We start from the raw sequence: 16,270 nt of genomic DNA, 5'->3' as shown, positions 1-16,270 counted from the left end.
GATTAGCATACATGAATCATGAAAATACTTAGTAAGTAGGAATTCCAATAACATGGACTAGTATATAAAACACTATTTCTAGACATTCTATAAAGTCACAAATTAAATTTAAGGACTAGATCCACACCCACCCAACCCATGATTTGTTATGTTGATGTTAGGTAACCTAGATTTAGTCAATTAAGTTAGAAAACTAGGTCAACCAAGTTTGGTAACCTAGGCTCCTAAGTCTGCAATGTTGGCAAAACCTTTTGTCCATTTTTTTAGCCTAAATGTCACCGCTCCTCATCAGATTATCGTTTACACATCTAAAGTTTACGTTTGTTAGTTATTAAGAAATAAAGTTCACTTAAACTAATGCACATATATCAATTATCAAATCTTATAAAACATGCCTAATTTGAAATTTTATCTATGCTTTAAAAACATTATTTCAATATAATTTGCATAAAAAATCACACATACATACATACACACACATATATATATATATATATATATATATATATATATATATATATATATATATATATATATATATAATAACCTGTGAAATTGTTTAAAGAAAAAACCATGACATATATCATAATCAAATATCATAAACATATGTAAAAGCATAGATACCCAATATGTATTGAAAGAAATAAAGAGCCCCTAGTCCCTCAACAAAACCATATATATATATATATATATATATATATATATATATATATATATATATATATATATAGCGTGATCCTAACTGTGTTACCTGCAGCCGACATCAAAGTAAATTTTATACTAAAAGGCATGGTGATACACATGTTGACTTATCACACACACATACACAAATGTTAAACCTAGGTAACAAAAGCACACACAAGAATCCTCAAGATATATAATCACAAGCAATGCATATGAAATGCTTTAACATCAAACAAGTTATATAAACTATTACAGGTGACTTTATATTCTATATTTCTCTCTTTCGTTCTTGGTTTCTTAAAAGGCTTCTTACCCAAAGTGTTTAAGAAATGTGTTTATGAAATGTTGCTAACATTTTATGTTCATGTTTTTCTTTGGTAGATTTCATACAATCAAAATTGTAATGTTTTGAAATGCAATTTTTATTAATCGTTCAAGCTAAATTCGAACAAGCATAGTTAATAAAGACCACCCCACATGCTTATTCTACCCTCCTCCCCCCCCCCCCCCCAATGTGTAAAGATTTTACTTTGTGTACCCCCAACACCATGTTTGGTTTTTTTGTAAGTGAGGGGGAGTACTAGTATCACCCTATTTATATATCCATGTTGGTTTCTTAAAAGGTTTTGCCCTAAATATTTATGCAATGTGTTTATGAAATGTTTCTAATGTTTTGTGTTCATGTTTTTCTTTAGTCATTTCATATTATGAAAATTGTAATGTTTTCGAAGAAAAGTTTGATTAATCGCTCAAGATAAATTCGAAGAAGCATAGTTTATGAAGATCAACCTAAAAATAAATAATGTAAATCATTTTTTTCATTTACATCAATCATATTATTTTATATATCCAAAATGAACTTCAGGTTGGATCTATACTTTCTCAATAAATATAGATAACTCAAAGTCGGTTATTGTATTAAAAATTTCATTTAAGTTTTATACTTTACTTTACAAAATTAATTTTTTATTTAAAAATTACAACTTTATATAACTATTGTTTATGTTTGTTTGGTGTTGTAAATATAAATGGTGTTTGGATTTATGTTGTAATAAAACAAAATTGGTAAAGAGTGTTTGGATTTTTGAAAGTTGTAAAGGGTGTTTGGATTTATGAAAGATGTAAAGGGTGTTTTTATTACTTAAGATAAATATTTAAAATTAAATAACTAGTTATATGGTCGAAGATAGTTTTTTTTATGGTATGTTTCAATTATCTAAAATATTAATATTAAGATTATCATTGTTTAAACATTTAATAAATTCTGATTATGTGAATAATTAGTTATTGAAAACATTAATATTTGCACATATAATTTACCAAAATATATTTAAAAATATGACATGTAATTTGAAGTATTGTTCTTTCTTAACTACATATGTATTGAATTGTTTTTTTGATGGTTAATTTTCATATCTTATAAAAGAGTTTATATTTTTTTTCATCATATTGATTTGAAACCTATACAACTCATCAGTTTCCAACTAATTAACTATCACTAATTTAATTTTAATACATTAAACTCATTTGTAATTTTAAATAAAGTGCATCCTTTTTAATTTTCACATAAAATATATACTTCAATTATTGATTTCACACACATATTTATTTGAAAAATATTAACCTTTTGAACTTCCAACTAATTAAAAATGATTAATTTAATTTTTAATACATTAAACTCAGTTATTGATTTTAAACTTATACAATTCATCAACTTCCAACTAATTAACTATTTTTAATTTCATTTTTAGTAATTAAACTCATTTGTAATTTTAACTCTAATTCTAACTCTTCAAATCTAACATAAAATATATTTACGTTATTGATTTTTTACACCATATTGACTTGAAACCTACACAATTCTTCAAATTCCATTAATTGATCATCATTAATATGAATTTAGTACGTTAAATTCATTTGTAATTTTAAATTTAGTGGTAATTGTTCAATTTTCAAAATCAAATATACTCAAGACTTATTCATTTACGACAAATAAACATGAAAGGGTTCAAAAGTTACTTTTAAACATTAACAAAAAAAAATAATATAAGTTTAAATGTAAAGCCTAAATTGAAATGTCAAATTAATTAAAAGGTTAACTAAAACCAATTTTTTGCAATAATAATATTTTCCAAATTGATAGTTTTGGAGTTAGTTAACGAAAATATTAGATCAAAAAAATTAATAACAATATTTTATTATTTTGAAAACAATGTTGATATTTGAAACGATAATCATGATGGAAAAAAAATATCAAATAATTTATTTTTAAAACAAATAACAATAATAATAGTTAAAAATAGTATTAGTTCAAAACATTTATTTAGTTTTATTTGCATACAACCCATATATATATATATATATATATATATATATATATATATATATATATATATATATATATATATATATATATATATATATATATATATATATATATATATATATATATATATATATATAGAGAAAGCTAGAATCATATGTAAACATACATATACTGTGTACTCGTGAAACAAATTCTTGACCTATCAATAATTTCTTTTAAGTAATTATTGAAGGTCAATTTAGTCATTTTGTTAATTCTCAAAATAAGTAACATTGATTTACAGAAACTGGTTTATGGAAATAGACACTCTCCCCCTTTCACTCTCTATAAACTCGTATCTCTATCACATAATATTCCATATAGACTTTCGACTATTTCTTCTTCTCCGCCATAAACCATTGTCTCCATCATTTCTCAATCATCTATTGGAGCAGTTCCACCACAACAACGATAGCTACATCTTTGTTACTCTCTCTATATCTTATCTCTTCTCCCCTCTCATTGATTCTTGGGCGATATCAAGAAGTTAAATCAAATCTATGGCTTATCTCTTCTCATTTTCTCATCTAACATCGCCATCGGTTTTCATTGTCTCACAATCCCTTTTTCTTGCTTCATTTTGCAGTTGTGATTAAGGGAAATGAAGAACAAATAAATTATTCTCCCCCTTTTTCTCCTTTCAGGTACTCCTTCAATAATTTTTCTAATTTTTTAAAGTTTTATGTTGATTATTAAATGGCGAACATAAATTTGGGTTCATGTGCCATCTATTTCCAAATTAGTTTGTTTACAAAGAAAAAATAATTTATTCTTTTTCTTTAGGGTTATACCCTTCCCATGGACACACAAAATAAATAGTTTTTTTTTGGTTTTCTATGCAGGCATCAAGAGAAGGGTAACAATTTTTTTTTGATCTGGTTTGTTTCTTTTTTATTAGATAACAACAACAAAAATAATTCTTTTTATGTTTTGGTATATTTTGAATTGGTTTGCTTTCTTTTTGATTGAAAACAATAACAAAAAGGATGGTTTTTATGTTTTGGTTTTGCAGCAACATAAAAGAAAAAAATGCTTGTTTTTTCCTTGGGATTATACTCCTGGACGCACGTAAACACAAAAAAGGTAGTTCTTTTTAGTCAAATGTCACTTGCACTTCTCGATAGAAACGAACGAGATAAATAGGAGGCCAATGATAGAAAACTGGTGATAATAGTGGTTCTTTTTAACTCGTCAGGATAAGAATTGTCTTTATGGAGGAAGATCAAACAGGCGGACAATGCACGATTTTTGAAAAACAATAAGAAAGAATGGTAAGCAATATGGTTAAAAGAAAATCGCCCTTTCAAAAAATAGGCTATGATCTTCCATTTTATTTCATATTATCTTTTTGTTCAATTTCATTATGATTATTTAAATTCAGAGGACATACATAACAGTTCGAAACTAAACTGGATCTATTTAACCCCTAAGTCTATTTCAACTCGTTCGGTATCTTTCAACTGGTATTGGGTCTATTTCACCCCCTAAGTCTATATCAACTCCTTCAGTATCTTTCAATCGGTACTGGGTCTATTTCAACTCTTTCAGTATCTTTCAACCGGTAGTGGGTCTATTTCACCCCCCTGAGTCTATTTCATCTCATTCGGTATCTTTCAACTGGTACGAGTCTATTTCATCCTCCACAACTAAGCATACACTCATATCAGCAAGAGTCACAACGACAAAAAAACACATACATGCATATCACCAAGTGTCACAAAGACAACTATCATCCTACAAACATAATCCAATGGGCCAACATTGGTGCCTTCGACCCACGAGTACAATGAAGAGATTCACCTGAAATATTCAACAGAAGTGCAACAGCTACCTCAACAACAGAACATCCAACCCAAGCTTCCTAAAGCCAAACCGAAACAAATCCTTATCCAAACGCTCAATTCTACTTAAGTTTGACCAAAAGTCAAACTGGTCAAAAAGTCAATGGTTAAAGTCAAGTCAAACTTTCCAATCAACAACCCTCCTTGTCGTGGCCTTCCTTGGCCACGCTGTGGGCACAAAATGCCAAAAACGTTGATGATTCCCCAGTTGCCATGTCGTGGCAGCCTACAATGAACAATACTTCTATAACCAATAATTGAGGGTACCCATACCGGAAACCAAATACACAATGAACAAAATTTGACAATAGGTTGACGCATCCATGGAACTTCAACTGATACAACTCAAAAATTTTGAAGAACCTCTTCTATTAACGATGAACGAAATAACCAACGATCGAGAATTCATTAAAAACGAATCTAATGATCCAATACACAACTAAACCAAAAGCCATGCACACTAAACACACCAAACTTTGAAGTTGATTTACCGATCAATAACTGCCCAACCTAGACTAGAGATATCAATCTATACAACAAGCTGACGAATCCCTCAACAACCAATACTCAACCTTAGCGACCCAAACGCCTCTTGATTTATTCATTGGAATCTTGAAGGAACCACTGGCTACAACGAGATCCATGTCCAACAACTTCCTGCCTCAAAGACAACTCATGCATTCTTGAGCACATACATCGGATGACAATTTGCTCTGCACCCCCAACTTGACCAAATCTTGGGCCAAAGCCTCGCATACCCAAACCACAAATTCCTACGACCCATTATTTTGAAACCATAAACTCAAAAAACTTGATGATCCTCCAAGAAGAATACCTAGTTCTCCCCTACTTCAGGTTCAAACTGTTGGATTAGTGTCTAAGTCCATAACTATAATTGGTATGTAGTTGACCCGATTTGGCACGGTCCATTTGGGTTGCATGGCATCGGAACAATTGGATAGACAAAACGAGAAAAAAGGATACTTATGATTTATATTAATAAATTATAAGTTCTAATATATTAATATGGAATCATATTATTTAATTAGTATTGATCAAGAATTAATTTAGTGATAAAAAAGGAACTAATTAAATATGGACTCTTATATATATATATATATATATATATATATATATATATATATATATATATATATATATATATATATAGGATGGGCCAAGTTCATTTAGGTTGGGCTAAGCTTTCATGGATAGTCCATGGAGTGTTTAACCCATGGATCCTATGGTAATGAAAGGTCATGGGTATAAGGGTTTACATGAATGTAACCCTAATCCTCCACACTATATAAAGAGGTCCCTAGTTCATGAAATGGGCACTAGTATGTGTACACAAGAGGGAAAAACCGATTTTGGTGCAAGTATCCTTATTCTTAAGTTATTCCAAGGGTTCTTGGTGTTGTGTGAACCATTTGAGGTGAAACACTTGGGGCACTAAGCTCTTAAAGGTTCAAGACTTCAAGCTCCATCAAAAGGTATGTCATTCTACTAGATTCTTGTATTATATATGAAGGGTTTTGAGCATTCTAACACTCCTATGGTGTACATGCAACCCTAGAAACCTTGGATCTATGTTTTACTAAGATACATGCAAATTTGCTTTTCCAAGGCTTTTAACCTAACTAGCATGGCATGGGGAACTTTGAAACATAATAAGCTAGTAGAGTTACATACCTTTTAGTAGTGGTTGATTGCTTGGAGTTTGAGAGCCTAGCACCAATAATGTGGATGCCTCAAATGGAAGTCACAAATCACCACAAACCTTGGAAACTTGAGAGAATAGTAGAACACTTCTAGAAATCAGCCACCCTTAGTTCTCACACAAAAACTAGTGCAATTTCAAGTGCCAAAGACTCCTTTATATAGTGTGGTGGATTAGGGTTACATCAATGTAAACCCTAATACCCATGACCTTTCATTTCCATGAGATCCATGGGTTAAAGCTCCATGGACTATCTATGGACTTACCATGCAAGCCTAGCCCATTTTAAATAAGCATTAGCCCACACTATATAAATACAAGAGTCCATATTTAACTAGTCACACTTTAGATCACCAAATTAATTCTAAATTAATTTTAGATCAATACTAATTAAATAATATGATTTCATATTAATATATTCGAACTTATAATATATTAATAAATAATAACTTATACTATTCTCAAAAGATTATCCATATAAATTGTTCGGGTGAAGTGCAACCCAAATGGACCATGCCGGGTCGGGTCAAGTACATCTCAAATATAGTTATGGACTTAGACACCTTATCCAACAGTCTCCCACTTGGATAAGTCTAATAACTATAGTTGTAATTATGACTTCAGGAACCGACCGGCAATCGTAGCTCTTAAAACTCTGTTGAACTATGAATCGCCATTTTAGATAAGGGATCATATAATCCTCTGTTCTAGATATCAGCCGGACAAATACATGGAACAATGTCTTACTTATTGTCCAACAGTTTGTTTCCCGATTTCCGATTTGTTTGACATAGAACTTAATTGAACACATCAATTTAGTTCTGACCGGGCCCGGTACATGGTTCAACACAAAATCATCGAGGGGCCCAGATATCGCTTCTAATCCAAGAAGGAACAGATAAAATTCGACTCATATGATTGTTCTACTACTTGTTGAATCATGCACAAAGGCACGTTTTATAACATCAAGTTACCAATGCGTTTTCGTACAATCAATGTATAACCAACTCATAGTCAACAACTCATATCTCTAGGTTTGAAGACTTATATGATATTACCGTCTCACGAACACTCGAGATAAATTCCATGAAGTGATACAAGTGAGTGTGGGTTGAATCCAATACTCAGAACTTATGAGCACTCATGAGTGTTGTAGCAACTCTTGCTATGTCCAACATCTTAGACATCTACAAGCCAACTCATGACAGTCTTGATTCATATCTACTTCCAACATATGACCGACTGTGGAGAGTTTGAATAATATGATATACCATAGCATAATTATTCTGGAAGTCAAAACATGCAAATTGAAATAATAGTAAATGATTGACAGAAGATAGCAACACTTTACTTATAAATAAACAGCAACTTGTATTTATCATCAAATGTCAATTACACTTTACAAATTTCAAAGCTATCTAACTACTAAAACTAATATCATCCTTCAGCCCTATGCGCCTCGCATGCTGGAGATGCTTAACCCTACTCAATCCCTTCGTGAGGGGATTTGCTGGGTTCTCATCCGATGATACCCTCTTTGCCACGAGGAGTCCTTCTTCTATTCGATGTCTGATGAAATGATATTTTCTGTCAATGTGTCTGGATCTGCCATGATCTCTCGGTTCCTTGGCTAAGGCAACCGCACTATTGTTGTCACATAAAATCTTCATAGGCTCCTTTATAGCTGGTACAACCCCAAGGTCTCCAGTGAAGTTCTTTAGCCATATACCCTCCTTTGCTGCCTCGCTTGCTGCTATATACTCTGATTCACAAGTTGAATCAGCCACTGTCTCCTGTTTGGAACTTTTCCAAGAAATTGCTCCTCCGTTTAAGGTAAAGACCCAGCCTGACTGAGAGCGGAAATTATCCCTATCACTCTGGAAGCTAGCATCACTATACCCTACTACTCTCAAGTCATCACTCCCACCTAGGGTAAGGACCCAGTCCTTAGTCCTCCGCAGGTGCTTGAGAATGTTCTTTACCGCAGTCCAGTGATCCTTGCCAGGTTTCCCATGACAGCTGCTGACCATGCTCAATGCAAAGGCCACATCAGGACGAGTACAAGTCATAGCATACATGATTGAGCCTACATCGAAAGCATACGGAACTCGACTCATCTCTGCTATCTCAGCCTCTGTACTCGGGCTCTGAGTCTTACTCAGTCTGACGTTACTCTGGATCGGTAACTCACCTTTCTTGGAGTTCTGCATGTTGAACCTTTTCAACACTTTATCCACATAGGTGCTCTGACTAAGTCCAATTAGTCTTTTACTCCTGTCTCTCAAAATCCTTATTCCTAGGATATAGACAGCTTCTCCAAGGTCCTTCATAGCGAAACACTTCCCAAGCTAGGACTTCATTTCATGCAGAGTTGGGATGTCATTTCTTATGAGTAGTATGTCATCCACATACAATACCAAAAAGCTAAATATACTCCCACTAGCCTTGACATATACACAAGATTCATCTTCAGTCCTCGAAAAGCCAAACTCTTTGACTTTCTCATCGAAACAAAGATTCCATCTACGAGGTGCTTGTTTCAATCCATAAATGGATTTCTCAAGCTTAAAAACTCTATTCGGGTACTTTGTGCTGACAAAACCCTCTGGCTGACTCATGTAAACATCCTCAGCCAACTTTCCATTAAGGAAAGCGGTTTTGACATCCATTTGCCATATTTCATAGTCATGAAATGCAGCAATGGCTAGCATAACCCTAATAGACTTAATATTTGCTACTTGTGAAAAGGTCTCATCATAATCAACTCTCGGAGTTTGAGAAAAGACCTTTGCAACCAGTCGCGCCTTATAAGTGTGTACATTACCATCCATGTTGGTCTTCTTCTTGAATATCCATTTGCACCCGACTGTCTTACGACCTGGTACATTGTCAACCAAGTTCCAAACTTGATTGTCATACATGGACTGTATCTCGTTGTCCATAGCCTCTTTCCATTTAGCAGCCTAAGGGCCTACCATGGCTTCCGTGTAGCTGTTAGGTTCATCCAAACTTACCAGTGTGCTATCAGTGATAAGTGTATCACCTTCCGCAGTAATATGGAAACCATAGTAATGCTCAGGTGCATTCCTAACTCTAGTGGAACGCCTCAGAGGTACAGACTCATCTGTCGGATCAACATGAGTTTCCTCCTCAGGTTGATTGCTAGAGTTTGGGGTTCCTTCACCAATTGACTCTTGAATTTCTTCAAGGTCAATTTGCCTCCCACTGTTTCCTTGGCTTATGAACTCTCTCTCTCTCGAAAGACTCCTCTCCTTGCTACAAAGACCACATTATCACTGGGTCTGTAGAAGAGGTAACCAAAGGATTTCTGTGGGTAGCCGATGAAAATACACCTCTCACTTCGAGGTTCAAGCTTATCGTGAGTCTTGCGCCTCACGAACGCCTCGCAACCCCAAATCTTGATGTGGTCCAGATTGGGAACTTTTCCAGTCCACATCTCGTGAGGTGTTTTGGCAACCTTCTTTGTAGGGACTGGATTAAGGATATGAGCGGCAGTCTCTAAGGCATACCCCCAAAATGAGATTGGTAGCGAAGCTCGACTCATCATGGTACGAACCATATCCAACAATGTTCGATTACGCCTCTCAGCCATACCATTAAGCTGTGGTGTTTAGGGAGGTGTCAATTGTGAGACAATCCCACATTCCTTAAGATAGTCAAAGAACTCTATACTAAGATACTCACCACCTCGATCGGATCGAAGCATCTTAATGTTCCTGCCCAACTGATTCCCTACTTCCTGTTTAAACTCCTTGAATTTTTCAAAGGTTTCTGACTTATGCTTGATTAAGTAGACATATCCATATCTACTATAATCATCAGTAAAAGTCATATAGAAGCGGTTAGCATCCCTTGTGGTAGTTATGAATGGTCCACACACATCAGTATGTATGAGGTCCAACAAACCCTCACCCCTAGCACAAGTACCAGTGAAGGGTGACTTTTTCATTTTCCCAAGCAAACAAGATTCACAACTATCATCTGACTTTACGTCAAATTACTCGAAGATTCCATCCTTTTGGAGTTGGCCTATGCGTTTCTTGCTTACATGTCCAAGACGACAATGCCATAATGATGCTTTATCCAAGCTAGTGGAAGAATCGATACACAACACATTATTTCCGAGGTTATCAACAACCGACACAGTTTCATACACACCATCACAAGGTAATGCTTTAAAATAAAGAACATTATTAAAGAAAGCATTAATACCACCACATTCGTCATCAAACGAAAAGGTAAAACCTTGTTTGTACAAACCATGAAAGGAAATAATATTTCTCGCCATTTCAGACGAGTAACAACACTTATTTAAATCTAACACTAACCCACTACTTAGCAACAAAGAATAAACTCCAATCTTGGTGACAGGTGAAGCTTTCCTATTCCCCATGATCAAGTTTATCTTCCCTTGCTCCACATTCCCACTTCTTCTTAGTCCCTGCAAATCATAACATATGTGAATACCACAACCTGTATCAAGGACCCAAGAATTAGAATGAGGTGAGTTATTAGACAATATAGTATATATACCTGCATGGTTGAGTTTTACTTTCCCATCCTTAACATCTTGCAGGTACTTTGGGCAGTTTCGCTTCCAGTGCGACTTTTCATGGCAATAGAAGCATTCAACCTCTTTAGGGTTAGCAGAAGGAGTGACAAAACCTTTCTTGGTTCCACTTGAAGAGGATCCATCATGGGACTTTCCCTTGGTACCCTTCGAAGGGCTCTTCCTCTTCTTTCCTTTGCCTTGCCTGATTGCCAAGACAGGGGCCGCGGTAGGAGTAGGAGTAGTAACAACCGACTTACCTTTAAGACCACTTTCTACGGTCTTCAAAAGTCCTTGAAGCTTGCTGGATGTAACTTCCTCCTTGTTCATGTGGTATGTCATTCGGAATTGATCATAACACGAAGGTAAGGAGTGCAAAATGATATCAATTGCCAACTCCTCTGGGAAGTTCAAATTCAGTTTCAGCAAACGGTCCACATACCTTTGCATTTTCTGCATGTGGCCCGTGATGGGTTCACCATCCTTCATCCGGGTTGTTATCATGGAGGAGATGATTTCATACCGCTCTTGACGAGCACTCTGATGGTAGCGGTCCATCAAGTCCTGGTGCATCTCAAAAGGGTAATAGTCCTCATAGGACTTTTGGAGCTCAACTGTCATTATAGCCAACATGATACATGCCACTTTGGTGGCATCTCTCTCATGTGCCTGGTATTTAGCGATCTACTCAGGAGTAGCAGACGACTCATCAAGTTCCTTAAGCTCCTTGTCGAGGACATATTCTTTGTCCTCATACCGAGTGACCATCCTGATGTTCCTGATCCAATCCATAAAGTTGGATCCATCGCAGATGATTCTCCCACAAAGGTTCATGAGAGAGAAGGAGCCGGTAGGGTTTGAGCCAGAAGCAGCATTGTTGCAAGACATCTGAAAAGATGAAAGATAAGTTTATATTAGATATAAAGATAGTCCTTAATAATACACCCAAATGTAATATTAAGGCTAGGACCCAACACAATATTTTATAACTTAGAAGAGGGATGCCGTAATCCAAGCTATAAAATATTTGAAGGTAGGTGAATGACGATTCACCAATTTCCACCATGAAAAACGAAATAAATTATTAGGTTTTAATTGGTTTTGAAACTCCTAGATTCTTTGAGATTCATTGAACTTTTCAATGGCATGTTTCAATCTCGAGTGTGCCCTTTAAGTTTTATGACTGGGATGCCGATGATCACAAAACAAGGTGTGAAGTAACCATGCAAATTACTTGGTACTCTTAATGTTTATCACTCAATCGATGTGCCGGTTAACCACACGCGCTCCACCGACCTATGATAAACCTTAAGTCACCCTTTGCCTACCTTGTTAAGTCCAGGTTAGTGTGCCGGTTAACCACACACGCTCCACTAACGACTTAATCAAAGTGAAAAGTGTAATTTCATGGGTTAGCACCTTATTCACATTTTCCTAAAGTAACTAAGATTGAGAATTTATAAAAACATTTAGTTACTTTACATTCATCATACTTTTAATGAGGATTAAAGTCATTGTCCTACCCGTTCGGCTAACGACCCCCACCAGTCAAGGAAGCGCTGGGTGAGAGTGGACACCCATTAAGCTTCCATTTTATAGGAAACAACCTTATACCCCCTTATAGACCGACTTCGTAAATGAGGCATACTAACGGTAAAACGACTTGTTCTTATACATATATAATTATTATTAAACTTATAATATTATAAAGTATAAGGGTTGAATTTTAACTTTTAAAATTCTAGGGGTTGGAACTAAAGTTTACTAAAATGTGTGAGACTTTACATGTTCCAAAACTTGAGGGCAAGTTTTGTAACTTTCAAAACTTTTCATCTTTCATAACTTATGAGCTAATGGTTTATTAAAATGAGAGACTTTTCATTTTATGTAACCTATGTGTTTATTAATGGACTTTAAAATAATGACTTTTGGTAATCCATAACTTGAGGACAAATTATGGATACCATTAAAACACATAATGATCAAGAATTAAACAAACAAGCAAGTTGCAAATAATTCCTATGATCTTCTAAACTCATAAGTGTATGAACATTCATATCAACAATTTCAAGAATCATAAATAAACCATACAAGACTTGAAATTTTGATAATAGCCATTGAAAATGGATTAGCATAACCATTACACCATCTAAAACAAGTTTTATAAGACCAAAACAGTTTAGGGTAATGTTTCTAGTCCATTTCCAGCAGCAACACTCGAAAATATGCACTCTGGGCATTCTACTCGTCGAGTGCATGAAACTACTCGACGAGTAGGATGATTTTAGGCATGGAATCGTCGAGTCCCCCCCATGGACTCGGCGAGTTCACTCAGCAGATTGCATATTTTTCGACTTTTTTCAACAATTTGCATCAAGTATCAAGAAAACAAGCCTAGGCTCTGATACCACTGAAGGGTTTTAAGCATTCTAACACTCTTATGGTGTACATGCAACCCTAGAAACCTTGGATCTATGTTTTACTAAGATACATGCAAATTTGCTTTTCCAAGGCTCTTAACCTAACTAGCATGGCATGGGGAACTTTGAAACATAATAAGCTAGTAGAGTTACATACTTTTAGTAGTGGTCGATTGCTTGGAGTTTGAGAGCCTAGCACCAATAATGTGGATGCCTCAAATGGAAGTCACAAATCACCACAAACCTTGGAAACTTGAGAGAATAGTAGAATACTTCTAGAAATCGGCCACCCTTAGTTCTCACTTAAAAACTAGTGCAATTTCAAGTGCCAAGGACTCCTTTATATAGCGTGGTGGATTAGGGTTACATCCATGTAAACCCTAATACCCATGACCTTTCATTTCCATGAGATCCATGGGTTAAAGCTCCATGGACTATCCATGGACTTACCATGCAAGCCTAGCCCATTTTAAATAAGCATTAGCCCACACTATATAAATACAAGAGTCCATATTTAATTAGTCACACTTTTGATCACCAAATTAATTCTAAATTAATTTTAGATCAATACTAATTAAATAATATGATTTCATATTAATATATTAGAGCTTATAATATATTAATAAATCATAACTTATACTATTCTCAAAAGATTATCCATATAAATTGTTCGGGTGAAGTGCAACCCAAATGGACCATGCCGGGTCGGGTCAAGTACATATCAAATATTATTATGGACTTAGACACCTTATCCTACAGTATATACTTCTTATTATGCTAGTTAGGATGAAACCTTGGAATATTGAATATTTGCATGTATAATAGAGAAAACATAGATCCAAGGTTTATAGGGTTGCATGTACACCATAGGAGTGTTAGAATGCTCAAATCCCATCAGTAGTATCAGAGCCTAGGCTTGTTTTCAATTATACTTGATGCAATTTGCTGAAAAATGCTGGAAAAATCATTTTTTTGCTGTCTGGACAGGGGACTCGATGAGTCCATGTGCAAATTCATCCAACTCGTCGAGTTGGTTCATGCACTCGACGAGTTGGACCCCCTGACAGCATATATTCGAGGTTTTTGGCTGGAATTGGACTAGGAACATTACCCTAAGCTGTTTTTGAACTTGTAAATCTGTTTTTGATGTGGTAATGTTCATGCTAATCCAATTTCAAAGATAATTGTCAATAGATTCATGCTTTGTATTAGTTTAATGGTTAGACTAATTTCATGAAAATTGTTTGATTTGAATTATCTTGTTCTTATGAGTAGATTTAGATTAATAAAAAAGTTATGTGATAATGTGTTTTCAATTCAAATTGATCTAAAAGGTGTTCATAATATGTGTTTTCGTAACTTTTCATCAAGTTATATGAAAAGTCATATTTATGATTTTTAAAACTCATAAGATTTCCATAAGTTATAAAATGAAGAGTCTCATTTTTTTTAAATGCTTTAAAGTCTTCCATAACTACTCATAAGATTTCCATAAGTTATGGAACTTGAAGAGTTTTTCATTAAAACTACTTTAAACTAATAAGTTATGGAATTGAAGAGTTTTTGAATAGTTCCAAACTTGCCCTCAAGTTTTGGAATTTGTAAAGTTTCCCCTCATGAATACTTTAATTCCAAGTTAAACCCTTAGAATTTTAAAAGTTAAAATTCAACCCTTATACTTTATAGTATTATAAGTTAATAATATATATGTATAAGATCAAGTCAGTCTTACCGTTAGTAGGCCTCATTCACGAAGCCGGTCTATAAGGGGGGGTATAAGGTTATTGCGTATAAAATGGCAGTTTAATGGGTGTTGTCACACCCCCAAACCGGAACGGCGGAAACGTTCGGGGGTGGAGGACGTCATGTGTAGTATCACAACAATTGTATCATAGCAATCATAGTAAACACAACCATTACATTGCATATGTAAATGAAAAAGGTTTACATTTGTTTAATTTGCTTCCATACATCAAGGTATAAGAGTATCACTCCATACTCTTCGTCACCTCAGAACTCCAGAAGGTACCTGTCTACTGATTTCCTGAGAATACAAGCAGTTTTGAAAGAGTATCAACATAAAGCTGGTGAGTTCATAAGCTATGTTTTGTAGTGAAAACTTGTTGATGTATCTTGTAAAATGTTCGTATATTTCCAAGAAAATCCAATATTTTCTTTAGTAAAAGCATGATGTTACCAGTTCCTTCTATGAAAGTTTGTTACGGTATCCTTTGTAGTATAAAACATATCAGTTTGTATGCTTGGTTACTACCAATAAGTATAGTATGATGAATATTTTATGAAAACCTCTGTGTATGAAATGTTCAGTTTGAAAACCATGGCTATCACCAGTATGTATTGTATGTTCTGTTTGAAAACCCTGGCTACCACCAGTATATACAGTATGTTCTGTTTGAAAACCCTGGCTACCACCAGTATGTATAGTAGGTTCTGTTTGAAAACCCTGGCTACCACCAGTATGTACAGTATGTTCTGTTTGAAAACCCTGGCTACCACCAGTATGTATAGTAGGTTCTGTTTGAAAACCATGGCTACCACCAGTGTGTATAGTATGTTCTGTTTGAAAACCCTGGCTACCACCAGTATGTATAGTAGGTTCTGTTTGAAAACCCTGGCTACCACCAGTATGTATAGTATGTTCTGTTTGAA

The 16,270-nt window shown here is 34.6% G+C and overlaps 1 long non-coding RNA gene across 6 annotated transcripts; it reads left to right on the top strand.

Annotated features, from left to right (window-relative positions):
• The first annotated feature begins 3,317 nt into the window (after positions 1-3,317).
• Positions 3,318-15,785, top strand: LOC145134685 (uncharacterized). 6 transcript variants are annotated; one of them, XR_013719275.1, is made up of 6 exons: positions 3,318-3,535; positions 3,636-3,693; positions 3,892-3,905; positions 4,062-4,132; positions 4,245-4,320; positions 11,003-15,785. It is a non-coding gene; the product is annotated as an uncharacterized LOC145134685 (long non-coding RNA). The 6 variants fall into 6 exon arrangements; XR_013719274.1 differs by having other exon boundaries at positions 3,318-3,693; positions 11,003-11,134; positions 11,208-15,785; XR_013719278.1 differs by having other exon boundaries at positions 3,318-3,693; positions 15,578-15,785.
• Positions 15,786-16,270: the final 485 nt, after the last annotated feature.

The sequence above is a fragment of the Lactuca virosa genome, chromosome 8, assembly GCF_052849685.1.
Source record: "Lactuca virosa cultivar CGN04683 chromosome 8, Lactuca_virosa_CGN04683_v6, whole genome shotgun sequence".
Classification (NCBI taxonomy): domain Eukaryota; kingdom Viridiplantae; phylum Streptophyta; class Magnoliopsida; order Asterales; family Asteraceae; genus Lactuca; species Lactuca virosa.
This window is presented reverse-complemented; position numbering and strand designations above follow the sequence as displayed.